This window comes from Lolium perenne, chromosome 4 (assembly GCF_019359855.2).
Source record: "Lolium perenne isolate Kyuss_39 chromosome 4, Kyuss_2.0, whole genome shotgun sequence".
Classification (NCBI taxonomy): Eukaryota; Viridiplantae; Streptophyta; class Magnoliopsida; order Poales; family Poaceae; genus Lolium; species Lolium perenne.
Window position 1 is genome coordinate 168,371,359 of NC_067247.2, and position 20,300 is coordinate 168,391,658.

The following is a 20,300-nucleotide window of genomic DNA, read 5'->3' on the forward strand; positions in this document are numbered from 1 at the left end:
ATTTCGTCCGATTCCGAGAATATTTCCTTACTAGGATTTCTGAAACCAAAAACAGCAGAAAACAGGAACTGGCCCTTCGGCATCTCGTCAATAGGTTAGTTCCGGAAAATGCATAAATATGACATAAAGTATGCATAAAACATGTAGATATCATCAATAATGTGGCATGGAACATAAGAAATTATCGATACGTCGGAGACGTATCAGCATCCCCAAGCTTAGTTTCTGCTCGTCCCGAGCAGGTAAACGATAACAAAGATAATTTCTGGAGTGACATGCCATCATAACCTTGATCATACTATTGTAAGCATATGTAATGAATGCAGCGATCCAAACAACGGTAAATGACATGAGTAAACAAATGAATCATATAGCAAAGACTTTTCATGAATAGTACTTCAAGACAAGCATCAATAAGTCTTGCATAAGAGTTAACTCATAAAGCAATAATTCAAAGTAAAGACATTGAAGCAACACAAAGGAAGATTAAGTTTCAGCGGTTGCTTTCAACTTATAACATGTATATCTCATGGATAGTTATCAATGTAAAATAATATAACAAGTGCAATATGCAAGTATGTAGGAATCAATGCACAGTTCACACAAGTGTTTGCTTCTTGAGGTGGAGAGAGATAGGTGAACTGACTCAACATAAAAATAAAAGAAAGGCCCTTCGCAGAGGGAAGCATTGATTGCTATATTTGTGCTAGAGCTTTGATTTTGAAAAGAAGAAACAATTTTGTCAACGGTAGTAATAAAGCATATGTGTTATGTAAATTATATCCTACAAGTTGCAAGCCTCATGCATAGTATACTAATAGTGCCCGCACCTTGTCCTAATTAGCTCGGATTACCTGGATTATCATCGCAATGCATATGTTTTAACCAAGTGTCACAAAGGGGTACCTCTATGCCGCCTGTACAAAGGTCTAAGGAGAAAGCTCGCATCGGATTTCTCGCTATTGATTATTCTGAACTTAGACATCCATACCGGGATAACATAGACAACAGATAATGGACTCCTCTTTTATGCATAAGCATGTAGCAACAATTGATTTTCTCATATGGGATTGAGGATATTTGTCCAAAACTGAAACTTCCACCATGGATCATGGCTTTAGTTAGCGGCCCAATGTTCTTCTCTAACATTATGCATGCTCTAACCATTAAATGAGTGGTAAATCTCCCTTACTTCAGACAAGACGGACATGCATAGCAACTCACATGATATTCAACAAAGAGTAGTTGATGGCGTCCCCAGGAACATGGTTATCGCACAACAAGCAACTTAATAAGAGATAAAGTGCATAAGTACATATTCAATACCACAATAGTTTTTAGGCTATTTGTCCCATGAGCTATATATTGTAAAGGTGAAGAATGGAAATTTTAAAGGTAACACTCAAGCAATTTACTTTGGAATGGCGGAGAAATACCATGTAGTAGGTAGGTATGGTGGACACAAATGGCATAGTGGTTGGCTCAAGGATTTTGGATGCATGAGAAGTATTCCCTCTCGATACAAGGTTTAGGCTAGCAAGGTTTATTTGAAACAAACACAAGGATGAACCGGTGCAGCAAAACTCACATAAAAGACATATTGTAAACATTATAAGACTCTACACCGTCTTCTTTGTTGTTCAAATTCTATACTAGAAATTATCTAGACCTTAGAGAGACCAATTATGCAAACCAAATTTTAGCAAGCTCTATGTATTTCTTCATTAATAGGTGCAAAGTATATGATGCAAGAGCTTAAACATGAGCACAACAATTGCCAAGTATCACATTATCCAAGACATTTTAGCAATTACTACATGTATCATTTTCCAATTCCAACCATATAACAATTTAACGAAGAAGAAACTTTCGCCATGAATATTATGAGTAAAGCCTAAGGACATACTTGTCCATATGCAACAGCGGAGCGTGTCTCTCTCCCACACAATGAATGCTAGGATCCATTTATTCAAACAAAAACAAAAACAAACCGACGCTCCAAGCAAAGTACATAAGATGTGATGGAATAAAAATATAGTTTCACTAGAGGAACCTGATAATGTTGTCGATGAAGAAGGGGATGCCTTGGGCATCCCCAAGCTTAGATGCTTGAGTCTTCTTGAAATATGCAGGGGTGAACCACCGGGGCATCCCCAAGCTTAGAGCTTTCACTCTTCTTGATCATAGTATATCATCCTCCTCTCTTGACCCTTGAAAACTTCCTCCACACCAAACTCGAAACAAACTCATTAGAGGGTTAGTGCATAATCAAAATTCACATGTTCAGAGGTGACACAATCATTCTTAACACTTCTGGAAATTGCCCAAACCTACTGGAAGTTAACGGAATAAAGAAATCCATTCCACATAGCAAAAGAGGCAATGCGAAATAAAAGGCAGAATCTGTCAAAACAGAACAGTCCGTAAAGACGAATTTTATTGAGGCAACAGACTTGCTCAAATGAAAATGCTCAAATTGAATGAAAGTTGCGTACATATCTGAGGATCACTCACATAAATTGGCATAATTTTCCGAGTTACCTACAGAGAATTAGGCCCAGATTCGTGACAGCAAGAAATCTGTCTCTGTGCAGTAATCCAAATCTAGTATGAACCTTACTATCAAAGACTTTACTTGGCACAACAATGCAAAAAAACTAAGATAAGGAGAGGTTGCTACAGTAGTAACAACTTCCAAGACTCAAATATAAAACAAAATTACTGTAGCAAAATAAACACATGGGTTATCTCCCAAGAAGTTCTTTCTTTATAGCCATTAAGATGGGCTCAGCAGTTTTAATGATGCACTCGCAAGAAATAGTATTTGAGGCAAAAGAGAGCATCAAGGAGCAAATTCAAAACACATTTAAGTCTAAAATGCTTCCTATGCATAGGAATCTTGTAAATAAACAAGTTCATGAAGAGCAAAGTGACAAGCTTAAGAAGATAAAACAAGTGTAGCTTCAAAAATTTCAGCACATAGAGAGGTGTTTTAGTAACATGAAAATTTCTACAACCATATTTTCCTCTCTCATAATAATGTCCAGTAGCATCATGAGCAAATTCAACAATATAACTATCAAATGAAACATTCTTATCATGAGCTATATGCATAAAATTATTACTCTTCACATAAGCACAATCAATTTTATTAGCAATAGTGGGAGCGAATTCAACAAAGTAGCTATTATTATTATTCTCATCATCAAATGTAGGAGGCATATTGTAATCATAATCAAATTTATCCTCCATAACAGGCGGCACCAAAAGACTACTATCATTATAATCATCATAAATAGGAGGCAAAGTATCATCAAAGTAGATTTTCTCCTCAATGCTTGGCGGACTAAAAAGATCATGCTCATCAAAACCAGCTTCCCCAAGCTTAGAATTTTCCATAGCATTAGCAACAATAGTGTTCAAAGCATTCATATTAATAATATTCCCATTAGCATGCATATAAAGTTCCATGGGTTTTTTAATTCTCTCTTCAAACACATCATGTCCTAATTCAAGATAAAGTTCATAAAGATCTCTCATATTTTTGTTGTTTTCCATTATGCCTAACTAGTGTAAACAAGAAACAAAAAGATGCAATTGCAGGATCTAAAGGAAATAGCTTCGAGCACACACACAATGGAGCCAGAAAAGTACTTAGTTACCTGGAACCGGAGTATGAGTGCCTTTTACCTTTCCTCCCCGGCAACGGCGCCAGAAAAGTGCTTGATGTCTACGGGTGCTTCTATTCTTGTAGACAGTGTTGGGCCTCCAAGAGCAGAGGTTTGTAGAACAACAGCAAGTTTCCCTTAAGTGGATCACCCAAGGTTTATCGAACTCAGGGAGGAAGAGGTCAAAGATATCCCTCTCATGCAACCCTGCAACCACAAAGCAAGAAGTCTCTTGTGTCCCCAACACACCTAATAGGTGCACTAGTTCGGCGAAGAGATAGTGAAATACAGGTGGTATGAATAAATATGAGCAGTAGCAACGGCACCAGAAAAGTGCTTTGCTGTCCAGGACTGGCATGTGGATAATGGTGGTAATATTGCAGACAGTACAGATGCAGTAGAACACTAAACAAGCAGCGATAGCACTATTTAGGAACAAGGCCTAGGGATCATACTTTCACTAGTGGACACTCTCAACATTTATCACATAACAGAATAAATAAATAGATGCTAGACTCTACACTCTCTTGTTGGATGATGAACACCACTAACTGTGTAGGATTACACGAACCCTCAATGCCGGAGTTAACAAGCTCCACAATATTCGATGTTCATATTTAAATAACCTTAGAGTGCACGACAGATCAACACAATCAAACCAAGTACTAACATAGCATGCACACTGTCACCTTCACGCTACGAAAGGAGGAATAGATCACATCACTACTATCATAGCAATAGTTAACTTCATAATCTACAAGAGATCACAATCATAACCTACGCCAAGTACTACACGATGCACACACTGTCACCATTACACCGTGCAGGAGGAATAGAGTACTTTAATAACATCACTAGAGTAGCACACAGATAAATTGTGATACAAAACACATTGCAATCATAAAGAGATATAAATAAGCACTTCACTATGCCATTCATAACAGTGAATAAGTATTCTGTGAAATATAGCCTAAGAGACCCACACGGTGCACACACTGTCACCTTTACACACGTGGGACAAGGAGTCTCCGGAGATCACATAAGTAAAATCCACTTGACTAGCATAATGACATCTAGATTACAAGCATCATCATATGAATCTCAATCATGTAAGGCAGCTCATGAGATTATTGTATTGAAGTACATAGGAGAGAGATTAACCACATAGCTACCGGTACAGCCCTTAGCCTCGATGGAGAACTACTCCCTCCTCATGGGACACAGCAGCGGTGATGAAGATGGTGGTGGTGTCGATGGAGGAGCCTTCCGGGGGCACTTTCCCGTCCCGGCGGCGTGCCGGAACAGAGACTCCTGTCCCCCAGATCTTGGCTTCGCGATGGCGGCGGCTCTGGAAGGTTTCTCGTACCGTGGCTTTTCTGTCTCGAAGATTTAGGTCAGGGACCTTTAAATAGGCGAAGAGGCGGCGTCGGAGGGTCAACGAGGCGGTGACACACTAGGGGGGCGCGGCCAAGGCATGGGCCGCGCCACCCTGGCGTCTGGTGGCCCAGTGGCCCCCCTCTGGCCTCTCTCGGGTGTTCTGGAAGCTTCGCATGATTCTAAGATGCTGGGCGTTGATTTCGTCCGATTTCGAGAATATTTCCTTACTAGGATTTCTGAAACCAAAAATAGCAGAAAACAGGAACTGGCCCTTCGGCATCTCGTCAATAGGTTAGTTCCGGAAAATGCATAAATATGACATAAAGTATGCATAAAACATGTAGATATCGTCAATAATGTGGCATGGAACATAAGAAATTATCGATACATCGGAGACGTATCAAGGTGCTAAAGCGTCAAGACTCTCTCATAATTCAAGCAAAGAACAAGACATACTCAAGAGCAAGATATGATGGGATTCAACGGTATAGCAATCCCAAGTATCAATTCTTCCCGAATGTGCCCAACAAGACAATGGACTCACTCTCTATCGATTATCGTCAAGGTTTGCCTCTCTACCTTTGTGCTTCTCATCCGAACATTGTGTCATAAGTGGATACCTATACCACTCTTGTGCCATATGTCTAGATGTAAAGCACGCATGAACATATGGGGAGTGCGGTTTAAATTATTGAGCTATCCCTCCCCCCATGATGCACAAAGAAACCCAAAAGCATATGCCATCCGTCAATCAAGTGACTATGAGCTTCATGTTGAGTTGTAGTCGTGAGTCCTAGGTCTCTACGCGACCTCACACTACCAAACTCTTACACGGTGGCTTCGGCCACCAAACCTCCTCCTCGAGGAGTGTTTGTTCCTTTTGTTCTCTTTTCTTTTCTCTTCTTGTTTTTGTTTGTCGTTTCTTCTTTTCTCTTTGTTTATTCACGGGAGATTCACCCAAGCTTGGCTTTTCTTGCTTTGATTCTTGCAAGCTTGGGTGGGTAGTACCTTAACAGTTCCGTAATCTAATCCTAAGCCATCATCTATCTCTTGAGCCAACTCAGTCTAAAAGCACAAGTCTACACCAAAATCTGAGGTTTTTTGAATTTGGAGGACGGTACTACCGCTTCTTGGGCCGGTACTACCGCTCTGGGGCAGTTCTCTGACGAAACTGAACAAATATCCCCAGAACGGTACTACCGCTCTAAGTACCGGGCCAGTACCGGTAAGCGGTACTACCTCTTTTAGGAGCGGTACTACCGCTTGCATCTTTTGACAAGAGGTACCGGTTGGGGTCGGGTTTACCCCAAATCACCACAACTCCTCTTCCACCTCAAGTCAAAAGCTCCTCCAAGCTCAAGACCTCGAGGAGATCAGCCCCGGTCTCCTTTTCCAGCCGCCGCTGGCCAAATCTCCTCCGTGGAGAAGCTTCCCCAACCCCTTCTCCACCATGTCCTCCGGTATGAACCCTAATTTCTCTCTCTAGGGTGTGTTGAACTCCCTAGATGCATATGCTAGGGTTTGTTAGAGTTTTGTGGTGGAGAAGCATTCTTGGAAGCTATTCATGTGTAGGGATACTAGCTAGCAACAATGTGTGACTTTAGATCGATTTTTACCATGAACCCAATCTCGATTTGGCTGTGCGGAGCTTAAGCGGTAGTACCGCTCATCCTCGGGCGGTACTACCGGTCAAAGCGGCACTACCGGATTGAAATTGTGGTACTACCGCTCTGTCTAGAGTCACCAATGTTGCTTGTTAGTGTCCACTTTGATCCTTAATTTCTCGGCTTGTGCACTTATCCCCTATTCCCTCCCAAACCTTTGCTATTCACAGGAGCACCTAAGACCCGTGGTGGCAAGGTCAAGCCATCCTCTCGTCGTCATCGAGATGAAGAGCAAGAGGAGATCATGCCAACAAGGACCACCAAGCGACAGAGAGAAGCAGCAGCAGGGGCAAGGGGACCTCAAAGTTCAATGCTTGATGTAAAGAAAGGCCAGTTCTTGGAGGTGCGGGGGGCCAATCCTTATTTGCTCCCAAGAAATGCTCGTCAATGCCCCAATCCTTATTTTAATCATGTCAATCAAGAGAGGATCTACACTGAGGTCTATGGGGCCAAAGAGTTCAAGTGTTGCCCCCAATACTCCATAAGCATGGACAAGCTCAACTCCGACCTCGACTACTTTGGAGAAGCTCTTGAGATATGTGATGAACAAGGACTTATTCCTATAATGACCTTTTCTCACGATTTCTCACGGGGGGTGATTTGCCAGTTCTATGCCACGGTTGTCTTTCTTGAGGATGAAGGAGGCTATCGCTCCTTGAAGTGGATGACAAAGGAGCATGTGATGGAGGCCTCATGTCAAGACTTTGCTCGAAGCATTGGTTATGAGCTCCCCGAAGACGACTCCAACACCTTCCGCATTCATCTCCAAGCCAAGCCCATGGCCAAGGAGAAAATGGCCGATCTCTACATTCGAGGGAGGATGTTGTGTGGAAGCACCAAGGGCCTTCTACCTGTCTACGACATCATAAACCGCATCTACCGCAGCACCATCAACCCCAAGCATACCAACCACGATGAGGTGCATGGATTCCTTGTGAATCTCCTTGTGCTCACACATGAGTTGAGGGGCCGTGGCAAGCAACTGGATGTCATGGATTACATTTGGCATGAGATGCGTGATTGTGCTTTCCTCCGCAAGCTTCCTCAGTACGCTCCCTATCTCATGAGGCTCATTTGTCTCAAGTGGGATCAAGAGGGCCGTGGAGATCTTCTTCAACAATGCCGTCCCAACGTCACTATTCACAAGGAGAAGAGCCCGCTTGTCAAGGACCATGACCTTCCAAGGTTTGGCAAGGGAGCTCCCAAGGACAAGGATGAAGACGAGGCCGATAGCTAAGACTCCGACTATGTGCCCAACTCCATCAAGACCAAGGGCCTCTTCGCCAAGCTCACCGCTCGCCTCAAGAAGTCCTTTTGCTTCAAGAGGGATCTCGAGGATAGGATGTATCAAGCTCATCACGACAACAAGAAGATCCGCCAACGCCAAAAGGCGGTGATGAGGCACATGCAACTCCCGGTCTCTGAGGGCTCCGAGGACAACATCACTCCTCCCGGTGAGTGGAAGTCAAAGCTCGTTTGGTCAAGCTCCGAGGAATCCATCCCCGAGCCACCTCATGGCAAGGGCCTTGCCCAAGATGAAGAGGACGATGATGAAGATGATGAAGAGGAGGAAGATGTCGAGGATGAGGGTGATGAGAACGAGGATGATGATGACGAGGAGGATGACGACGATGAGTGAGTCCCTTGGGACGTTAGTATGCTCCTTCTCCCTTTTTGGTGTCTCGATGCCAAAGGGGGAGAAGTTGATCTATTAGGACGGGAATTTGCATGGGGATGCCAAGGGCTTGGTGGCTTCGTTTTGGTTCTTTCGGCCTTGGCATCAAACCTTTCCCCTAGTTATTCGGAACTTTATTCGTATGTGTGATTGCTACTCTTCGTGGATCTCTCGATTCCCCCCGTTTGTATTAAGACTTAATCGTGCGTAGCTTAATGGTCAATGGTCTCCATTATTTATTCTTTCATTGTCTACATCATTTCTATGGAGGCACTTTTTATTGATGAGTTTGGGTTTTCTCAAGGCAAAGGTATGAAAAGGTTCACCCAAACTCCCCTATATAGTGTACTTGTGCTACATAATCTTGTCATATGTTCTTCTTAGCACTTGTGCTTGGTTTGTAGAATTTAGGGGGAGTTTCTCTCTAGGATGTGTGCATTTGTATACAAATGCATATTTTAAATATGCACACATCTAAGGGGAGCTTCGCCTATACTTGCAAACCAAATACCTTATCATAATATCCTATGAATTATTGCAAATTCGTGTGTTGTCATCAAACACCAAAAAGGGGGAGATTGTAAGAGCAAGATCCATATCCCGTGTTTTATGTGTTTGATAACAACACTCGAACAATTCTAACCGTGCACAAAGTATGTCATTGATAGGTTTGCAGGTTGCACGGTACCCTCGCCGAACACATTATGATCAGAAGACCGAAGCGTAGTTCTTAGGCTTTCTGGTTTTGTGTGTGTGTCGCGAGGTAACATGGTAGGAGAGAAAAAGAGGAAAAAGCTGTTTCAGCCATAGCGGTACTACCGGTACCAGGAGCGGTAGTACCGCTACCCCTACTGGTACCGCCCGAGATACCGCTCTGAGGTCTGCACGCGAAAATGTCCCACAGAACACGTTACGGTACCTTTACAGTACCTTGAGCGGTAGTACCGCTTGAGAGCGGTAGTACCGCCCACGGTACCGCTTGAAGTACCGTAACGCGTTACGGCAGTACCGCTCTGGTACCGGTCTGGTACCGCTTTGGATCCAGTAAGGTCTGGACCCTCTTGCAGTACCTCAAGCGGTACCGCGAGCGGTAGTACCGCAATGTGTCCACGTGGACAAGTTCAGTGGAGATTCGAACTCAGAGCGGTAGTACCGTTTCCCAGAAGCGGTAGTACCGCTTAGGCAAAAATAGCAGGTAACGGTTGGATTTGGAGGGACCTATATAAAGGGCCCTTCTTCTCCAGCTCGCCCTAGCTCTTCTCTCTCTCTCTCCTCCATTGTTGCTGAGCTCAAAATTGAGGGGATCTCCTCATCCACCCAACCAATCTTGCTCATACTTTGAGAGGTGGTGGAGGAGACCCCGATCTATCATTCTACTGAGAGAAAGTTCACCAATTCGTGGTACTCCTTAGTGGATCTTGGTGTTAGGGTTCCTTTGGTGGAAGAGCTTCTTGGTGGAGCACTGGAAGAGCTTCTTGGTGGAGCACTGGAAGAGCTTCTTGGTGGAGCACTGGAAGAGCTTCTTGGTGGAGCATTGGAAGAGTTCCTTGGTGGGGCATTGGAGATGGGTTCCTATGGTGGAGCATTGGAGATGTGCAGCTATGGAGTCTAGCTTTGTGATGTACTAGCTCCATAGGGTGTTGGGAGCATCCTTGTGTGTGGAGCTCGCCCCAACCTTGTGAAGGAATCACCGCCTCGACCGGTGCCTTAGTGGAAGAGGGAGAGCACCTCCGTGGAGCTCTCTCGAGGAATAAGGTGAGGCCTTCCTTCGTGGTGTGGCCGTCTAGTCTCTTGTGTGAGGCTAGCACCTCCTCAATGCAGACGTACTTCTTGTTGTGGAAGGAACTACGGTAAACAAACCTCGCCTCGCCTCCGCACCCTCCGGTTGTCTTGCTCCTTACTCTTACTATCTTGTTGTTTCCTTTACTTGTTGCACATGTCCTAGCATCATTGTAGGAACACCGCTATTGCTAAAGTTCTCACCTTTACCTTCCGTTGCACTAAAATTGAAAAAGGTTAAAACTTGCCGTAGCGCCATTCACCCCCCCTCTTGTTCGCTACGATCCATTTAGAGAGTAATGATACTTTTATGCATGTGGATGATGATAAGAATGCTTTATGTGATAGCTATATTGTTGAGTTTATTCATGATACCACTTAAAATTATTTTGAGAGAGGAAAGTATGGGTATAGAAATCTTCATGTTACTAAATTTCTTCTCTTATTGATGAATGTTTTGAGCTTTCTCTTGATTTTCTTTTATTTGATGTGTACTTTAAGACCTACTGGTCCTTATGAGAGAGGGAGACACGATTTCATATATCACAATAATATTAAGTCTCCTCTCCTTGTGTTGAAATTTTTGAAGTTACACTTGTTTTGTCTTCCTATGCTACTCACTTTGTTCTTCATTGACTTGTTTTCTTACAAGGCTCCTATGCATAGGAAGAGTGTTAGATTTAAACATGTTTTATATATGCTTCTTGTTGCTCTCTTTCAACTCTCATCTTTATGTGAGCATCATAAAAATCACTATGCCTAGCTAAAAGGCGTTAAAGAAAAGCGCTTATGGGAAACAACCCATCGTTTTTATTTTCTGTTATTTTTTCTTTTCTTTTTGTTTTGAGTCAAGGTGCTTGTTACTACTGTAGCAATACCTTTGTATCTTTATTTTATTGCATTGTTGTGCCAAGTAAAGTCTTTGATAGAAAGTTGATACTAGATTTGGATTTCTGTGCAGAAACAGATTTTTAGCTGTCACGGTTTTGAGTTTTTCTCTTTTTAGAAAAATCTAAAAATCCTGAAAAACATCATGAGTAATCCTCAGATATGTACGCAACTTTCATTCAGCTGGAGATTTTCCATCTGAGCATGCTAAGTGCCTCGAAAAAATTCGTCTTTACGGACTGTTCTGTTTTTGACAGATTCTGCATTTTATTTCGCATTGCCTCTTTTACTGTGTTTGAGTGGATTTCTTTGCTCCATTAAATTTCAGTAACCTTGGGTAATGTCCAGAAGTGTTGGGAATGATTGTGTCCTTGCTGAACATGTGAATTTTTGATTATGCACTAACCCTCTAATGAGATTGCTTTAAGTTTGGTGTGAAGGAAGTTTTCAAGGATCAAGAGAGGAGGATGGTATAATATGATCAAGAAGAGTGAAAAGTCTAAGCTTGGGGATGCCCCCGTGGTTCATCCCTGCATATTTCGAGAAGACTCAAGCGTCTAAGCTTGGGGATGCCCAAGGCATCCCCTTCTTCATCAACAACTTATCAGGTCACCTCTAGTGAAACTATATTTTAATTCCGTCACATCTTATGTGCTTTACTTGGAGCATCTGTGTGCTTTTATTTTCGTTTTGTTATTTTCATTCTCTGAATAAATTGGATCCTAGCATGCTTGTGTGGGAGAGAGACACGCTTTGCTTTTTCATTTGAACACTTGTGTTCTTCGTTTTATTTTTCATGTTCATGGCAAAAGCTGAAAGTCGCTGCACTTATTGCTATTTGGTTGGAAACAGAAAATGCTTCATGTGGTAGTTGGTATACTGTCTTGAATAATTTGATACTTGGCAATTGTTTTGAGCTCTCAAGTAGATCATGTTTAAGCTCTTGCATCATGTAGTTTAAACCTATTAGTGGAGAACTACCGTAGAGCTTGTTGAAATTTGGTTTGCATGATTGGTCTCTCTAAGGTCTAGATATTTTCTGGTAAAAGTGTTTGAGCAACAAGGAAGACAGTGTAGAGTCTTATAATGCTTGCAATATGTTCTTATGTAAGTTTTGCTGTACCGGTTTATACTTGTGTTTGCTTCAAACAACCTTGCTAGCCAAAGCCTTGTACTGAGAGGGAATTCTTCTCGTGCATCCAAAATCTTGAGCCAAAACCTATGCCATTTGTGTCCACCATAACTACCTACTATGTGGTATTTTTCTGCCATTCCAAGTAAATACTTCATGTGCTACCTTTAAACAATTCAAAACTTTATTACTCCTTATTTGTGTCAATGTTTTATAGCTCATGAGGAAGTATGTGGTGTTTTATCTTTCAATCTTGTTAGGCAGACTTTCACCAATGGAGTAGTGGCATATACATCCGCTTATCCAATAATTTTGCAAAAAGAGCTGGCAACGGGGTGCCCAGCCCCAATTAATTAACTTTCATTAACAATTATCTTTACATGTTTTGCCCTGATTTATCAGTAAGCAACTTAATTTTGCAATAGACACTCCTCCATGGTATGTGAAATGTTGGAAGGCACCCGAGGATTCGGTTAGCCATGGCTTGTGAAAGCAAAAGGTTGGGAGGAGTGTCATCTATAAATAAAACTAAAATACATGTGTAAACAAAAGAGAAGAGGGATGATCTACCTTGCTGGTAGAGATAACGTCCTTCATGGGAGCCGCTATTTGAAAGTCTGTTTGACAAGGGGGTTAGAGTGCCCACTACCATCCGTTGACAACAACAAACACCTCTCAAAACTTTATTTTTATGCTCTCTATATGATTTCAAAACTTGAGAAGCTCTAGCACATGATTTAATCCCTGCTTCCCTCTGCGAAGGGCCTTTCTTTTATTTTATGTTGAGTCAGTTTACCTACTTCCTTCTATCTTAGAGGCAAACACTTGTGTCAACTGTGTGCATTGATTCTTACATGCTTACTTATTGCACTCATCATATTACTTTGTGTTGACAATTATCCATGAGATATACATGTTGAAAGTTGAAAGCAATTGCTGAAACTTAAATCTTCCTTTGTGTTGTTTCAAAACCTTCTATTAAGAATCTTTTGCTTTATGAGTTAACTCTTATGCAAGACTTTTTGATGCTTGTCTTGAAAGTACTATTCATGAAAAGTCTTTGCTATATGATTCAGTTGTTTAGTCATTATCTTTTTGTTAGCAAACTATAGACCATTGCTTTGAGTCACTTCATTCATCTCATATGCTTTACAATAGTATTGATCAAGCTTATGTTGGTAGCATGTCACTTCAGAAATTATCCTTTTTATCGTTGACCTACTCGAGGGCGAGTAGGAACTAAGCTTGGGGATGCTTGATACGTCTCCAACGTATCTATAATTTCTTATGTTCCATGCTAGTTTTATGACAATACCTACATGTTTTATTCATACTTTATATCATTTTTATGCATTTTCCGGGACTAACCTATTAACAAGATGTCGAAGCGCCAGTTCCTGTTTTCTGCTGTTTTTTGTTTCAGAAATTCTACACAGGAAATATTCTCGGAATTGGACGAAACAAAAGCCCACGGCCCTATTTTCCACGGAGTGTTCCAGAAGATCGAAGAACAGTCGTAGAAGGCCAGCAGGGGGCCACCCCATAGGGCGGCGTGGCTGGGCCCACTGTCACGCCCAGGTGTGGGGAGGCCACCCCCTGGCTCCCCCGACGCTGCCCTTCCGCCTATATATTCTCCCAGAAGTAAAAACCCTAGGGAAGCCAGTCATATTCCACCAAGGGTTCCGAAGCGCCGCCGCCATCGACGACAAGTTTCGGGGGACAGAATCTCTGTTCCGGCACGCCGCCGGGACGGGGAATTTCCCCCGGAGTCATCTCCATCGACTCCATCGCCATCTTCATCGCCGTTGCTGTCTCCCATGATGAGGAGGGAGTAGTTCTCCCCCGAGGCTGAGGGCTCTACCGGTAGCTATGTGGTTCATCTCTCTCTCCCATGGTGTGATCTTTATGTGATCATGAGCTTTGTAATCTAGTTGAATATGTAGATGTTACTCTTGTCTATTATGCAATCTAGAGGTTACTTTAATATGAACTCCGGAGTCACTCTCCACGGTGTGATGGTGACAGTGTGCGCATCGTGTGTGATTCCTTTATGACGTTGTGGAGCTTGTTTACTCCGGCTTGAGGTGTGCTTTTGCAGCCCTACACAATGAATGGTGTTTGTTATCCAACAAGAGAGTGTTTGAGAGTAGCATTTATTTATTCAATTATGTGATCATTGTTGAGAGTGTCCACTAGTGAAAGTATGATCCCTAGGCCTTGTTTCTAAGCATTGAAATACCGTTTCCAACAAGTTCTGCTACATGTTCGCTTGCTGCCATTTTTATTTCAGATTGCAATTACTACTTATAATCATCCATATTACTTGTATTTTTTCACTATCTCTTCGCCGAACTAGTGCACCTATACATCTAACAAGTGTATTAGGTGTGTTGGGGACACAAGAGACTTCTTGTATCTTAATTGCAGGGTTGTTTGAGAGGGATATCTTTGACCTCTACCTCCCTGAGTTTGATAAACCTTGGGTGATTCACTTAAGGGAAACTTGCTGCTGTTCTACAAACCTCTACTCTTGGAGGCCCAACACTGTATACAGGAATAGAAGCGTGCGTAGACATCAAGCTATTTTCTGGCGCCATTGTCGGGAGGTAAGGTAAAAGGTATTCACATCCTCCGACTACTAAGCTATTTCCTAGCACTGTTGCCGGTGTGTGAGTGCTCGAAGCTATTTCCTTTAGATTCTGCAATTATATCTTTTTGTTTCTTGTTTTTATTTCACTAGTTAGGCTTAATGGAAAACAACAAAAAAATTAGAGATCTTTATGAAATTTATATTGAATTAGGACATGATGTGTTTGAAGAGAGAATTAAAAAACCAATGGAACTTTGTTTGCAAAATAGTTGTAGCAATGTTTTTAGCATGAATTCTTTGAACACTATTATTTTTAATGCTATGGAAAAGTCTAAGCTTGGGGAAGCTGGTTGTGATATTTTTAGTCCCCCAAGTTTTGAGGAGAAAATTTTCTTTGATGATACTTTGGATCCCATTTATGATGATTATAATGATAGTGGTATTTTGGTGCCACCTACTATGGAGGATAAAGTTTATTATGATTATACCATGCCTACAATTTATGATGATTACAATGATGGTTGTGATAGTTTTACTCCCACTATTACTAATAAATATGATTATGCTTATGTGGAGAGTAATGATACTTTTATACATGTTCGCTTGCTGCCATTTTTATTTCAAATTGCAATTACTACTTATAATCATCCATAATACTTGTATTTCACTATCTCTTCGCCGAACTAGTGCACCTATACATCTGACAAGTGTATTAGGTGTGTTGGGGACACAAGAGACTTCTTGTATCTTAATTGCAGGGTTGCTTGAGAGGGATATCTTTGACCTCTACCTCCCTGAGTTCGATAAACCTTGGGTGATTCACTTAAGGGAAACTTGCTGCTGTTCTACAAACCTCTGCTCTTGGAGGCCCAACACTGTCTACAGGAATAGAAGCGTGCGTAGACATCAAACAGCGCCTCGAGCGTGAGGCAAAACAGAAGGAGGAGGCGGACGAAGCTGCCAGAATCAGTTTCCACCACCACCACCCATGACGCAGCAGAGTTTCCTCCAATACATGCAAATGTTGGAGGAAAGACAACGTGTGAACATGGAGCAGCAGAACAGGTTCTTTCAGGAGTTGCTGCAACAGAACAAGGTGGAGAGGCCAGAAAATCAGGGAGTTACTTTGTCGGACTTCCAAAATACGAAGCCAATATCCTTCGCATACGCGCCAGAACCCATGGACGCGGGGGATTGGTTGATGGATACTGAACGAAAGCTCAATACTGTTGGATGCAACGACCTGGAGAAGGTCAGATACGCAACACATCTGTTGTGTGGACCCGCCGCATCTTGGTGGGATAACATCGTAACCGTTTATCCGGCTGAGAAGGTGTTCACTTGGGAGGAGTTCAAACGGAAGTTCAGGGAATCCAATGTCCATGAGAGTATTGTGGAACTGAAGCGTCGAGAGTTTGAGAGTCTCGAGCAGAAGGATAAGGCTATCCTGACTTACGTCAGGGAGTTTTCAGGATTGTCCCAGTATGCAGTTGAAGAGGTCAACACCGAGGACAAGAAGAAGAATAGGTTCATGAGAGGATTAAATCCTCAGTTCATGGTACAACTCAGGATGTTGAGAGCTACGGAGTTCCAGGAGTTGGTGGATGCATCCATCACTCTTGAGGATGATTTCAAACAATTGCAAGAAGAGAAACGGAAGAAGGCCAAAATTGAGTCTAAGAAATTTGTCAGCAACAAGTCCAATACCAGCTTGAGTTTCAAGCCGAGGTACAACAACAACAACTACTACTACTACTACTACAACAAGAGGAACCAAGGATTTCAGGCTGCAAACCAGATCGTTTGCCGCAGTTGTGGAGTTAGAGGACATGTTTCGAAGGATTGCCGTAAGCCCAAAATCATATGTTTTGGGTGTCGTGAGGAGGGGCACATGTTGAAGGATTGCCCCAAGAAAAACAACGGGGGAGGACAGTCAGGAGGAGGAGGAAATCGAAGCGGAAGTTCTGGAGGGAACTGGAAAAACAAGAAACCCTTCGGAAAGCTGAACTACACCAGTCTGGAGGAGGTGGTGAATTCCGATCAAGCAGTGATATGTACGCTTCAGATACTCACTCATCCTGGCAAAGTACTTTTTGATACTGGTGCAACTACATCATTCATTTCTCAGCAATTCATCATCAAACATGGGATTAGTTGCACTAAGTTAGATACACCTATCACCATACTATCTGTGGGGGGAACGATAGTAGTAACCCACATTAAACAAGGACAGGTCATTATGATCAATAAGTGTGCGTTTGACGCAGACCTGTTTATTCTACCTATGAAGGACATAGATGTCATTCTTGGTATGAATTGGTTAGAGGCAAATGGAGCCTTGATAGACTGTGCCAACAAGACAGTGTCTTTGAAAAGCCCAGATGGAGGCCGGATGATCTACAAAGAGATAAGCATACCCAGATTGAGGTAGAGTTATAGTTGAATAGTATGAAGGAAGTAAAACTTGAGGACATACCCGTAGTTAATGAGTTCCATGATGTCTTTCCAAAGGAATTACCTGGAATGCCACTAGATAGGGAGATAGAGTTTACTATCGACCTAATTCCGGGAACAGCTCTGATTGCTAAGGCACCGTACAAGATGGGGTCTAAAGAGTTGAAGGAACTCAAGGAACAATTGGATGACCTAGAACAGAAAGGATTCATTCAAGAAAGTATTTCACCGTGGGGATCACCAGTGATATTAGTGGATAAAAAGGATGGAGGCCGAAGGATGTGCGGAGACTACAGGAATCTGAATAATGTTACTATCAAGAACAAGTATCCACTTCCTAGAATACAAGATATATTTGATCAAGTTAGAGGAGCAGGAGTCTTCTCCAAGATAGATCTAAGATCAGGATACCACCAGATAAAGATCAAGAAGGAGGATGTTCGGAAAACTGCCTTTGTCTCAAGGTACAGACATCATGAGTACCTAGTAGTACCTTTCGGATTAACCAATGCCCCGGCAATATTCATGAATCTCATGAAAAAGATTTTCATGCCATGTCTAGACAAGTTTGTCATCGTATAAATCGATGATATCCTGATATATTCCAAGGATAAAGCCGAACATGCTGAACATCTTAGAATAGTGTTGCAAACACTAAGAGAACATCAACTCTATGCCAAATTCAGAAAGTGTGAGTTTTGGCTAGATCAAGTAGAATTTCTTGGTCATGTTATCATTAAGGATGGAATAGTAGTAAACCCAAGCAAGGTAGCAGCAGTGTTAGAATGGGAAGCACCAAAGACTGTCAAGGAAATACGAGGATTCTTAGGAATGGCAGGATACTATCGGACATTCATTGAAGGATTCTCTAAGATAGCAGGACCAATGACTAAGCTGTTAAGGAAGAACACACCGTTCGTGTGGTCTGATGAATGTGAGAAGAGTTTTCAGACTCTGAAGGAGAAACTCACCACAGCACCGGTGTTAGCAGTTCCAGAAGTTGGCAAGGATTACACCGTGTATTGTGACGCATCCAAACATGGATTGGGTTGCGTACTCATGCAAGATCGAAAAGTCATATCTTATGGATCAAGGCAACTCAGACCTCATGAAGTAAACTATCCAACACATGATTTAGAGTTAGCAGCGGTCGTATTTGCACTAAAAACTTGGAGACATTTTCTTTATGGAGCCAAGTGTGAGATCTATACAGATCATAAGAGTCTCAAGTACTTCTTCACTCAAAAGGAACTCAACATGAGACAGAAAAGATGGCTTGAATTGATCAAGGATTATGATTTGACCATCAATTACACTCCAGGAAAGGCTAACGTTGTAGCAGATGCCTTTAGTGGGAAGAGCACTGGAGGAGTTGAACAAGAAATAGCACCAGAGTTGAAGAAGGAAATAATCCAAGCCCAGATACAACTTTGGGAGAAGGAAGCTCATGAGGGACTATCAGCTTTACAAGTAGCTGATGAACTAAGTAAAAATCTAAAGAATGAGATTATCATGGGTCAATTAGACGATCCATTCATCGTGGAGGAGATGAGAAGGATTGATGAGGGAAGACCATCCGAATTTCACCGAGAAGAGTCGGGATCACTTTGGTTTCAGAAAAGGATTTGCGTTCCAGATATTGATGAGATCAAGGAAGTTATACTCAGGGAAGCACATCAAACACCGTACTCAATACATCCATGAAGTACAAAGATGTACATGGATCTTAAAGAATTGTTCTGGTGGAATAACATGAAAAGAGAGATCGCACAATACGTGGCAGAATGCCATACATGTCAAAGGGTGAAGGCTGAACATCAAAGTCCGGCAGGACAATTGCAACCTTTACCAATCCCAGAATGGAAGTGGGAAGAGATAGGAATGGATTTCATCACCGGATGACAAGGGATTAACTTATCAATGCCTACAAGTTGCAGACTAGGGTTTAGTTGGAAGTAGAGGGCAAGTAGATCTCGAGGGTTTCAGCCGAAAAGTGCTCGACGATTATGAATCTAGGGTTGCGTGAAAGAATGAGTCGATCCTTTCTTTGTCCCTCAACTCCGCCTTATATAGGAGGCGGAGCCGAGGGATTCGTAGTACACAAGTTACAGAGTCCGGGAGGGTTTCTGACCCGTCCCGTAATAATTACAAGTCGATATTCCTAATACAATTCTATCTTTCCTTAATACTAATTGGGCTTCCAGGCTTCATATTCTTTAACTCACGGACCTCCAGTAAACCTCGGGTACCATCTTCGGCAGGCCCATTGGGGATGCCTATGTCAGAAGCCCCCGAGATTTTGCTTGAATCGAAGAATCAGGGAAAATCTCCAACTTTATAATCATTAAAGAACCTTTCAACCCATCATATATCTTTAGATAGACGTTTATATATTGTACAGGGATAATGGTAATTGGGGCTAGTTCATTTGACGGATCAGGTACTAGTTAACTGCTCTAATGGCAATCCGCAAAAACCTACTTCAAGATCACGTCCCTGGACATGATCTCGGGATACTGGTGTTAACTCGACATGCGCCGCTTAAGGTCTTACCATTTGTCGAGTCCTTGTCATATTTTATCGGGTACCTAACGCATCCGTTAGGATTTTTCTTCGTATCTATTGATACGGAAAAAAGTAGCAAACCGACGTCAGAGACGGTGCCACGCCGCTCAGAACGGATCTGGGGTCTTACCTTCACAGAGTTTTGCGGCATTCAGAGATTATTCACAGCTTTGGCGCTCTGATATCCCACAAGTATAGGGATCGTTTGTAGCCTTTTCGATAAGTAAGAGTGTCGAACCCAATGAGGAGCTAAAGGTAGGATAAACATTCTCTCAAGTTCTATCAACCACTGATACAACTCTACGCACACTAAGCATTTGCAATATCTAGGAAATAAAACTAGAGCGATAACGGGTATGAGAGGTGACTTTGCAGAACAATAAAATACACAGAATAAATGTTAATGTTGCAGCAGTAAAACAAACTAAACTAACAGTACCATGAGTGTGGAAAGGCGGTGGTAATAGTGGTGGCTTTGTCCAAGATCAATTAGTGAGGATCTTGGGTT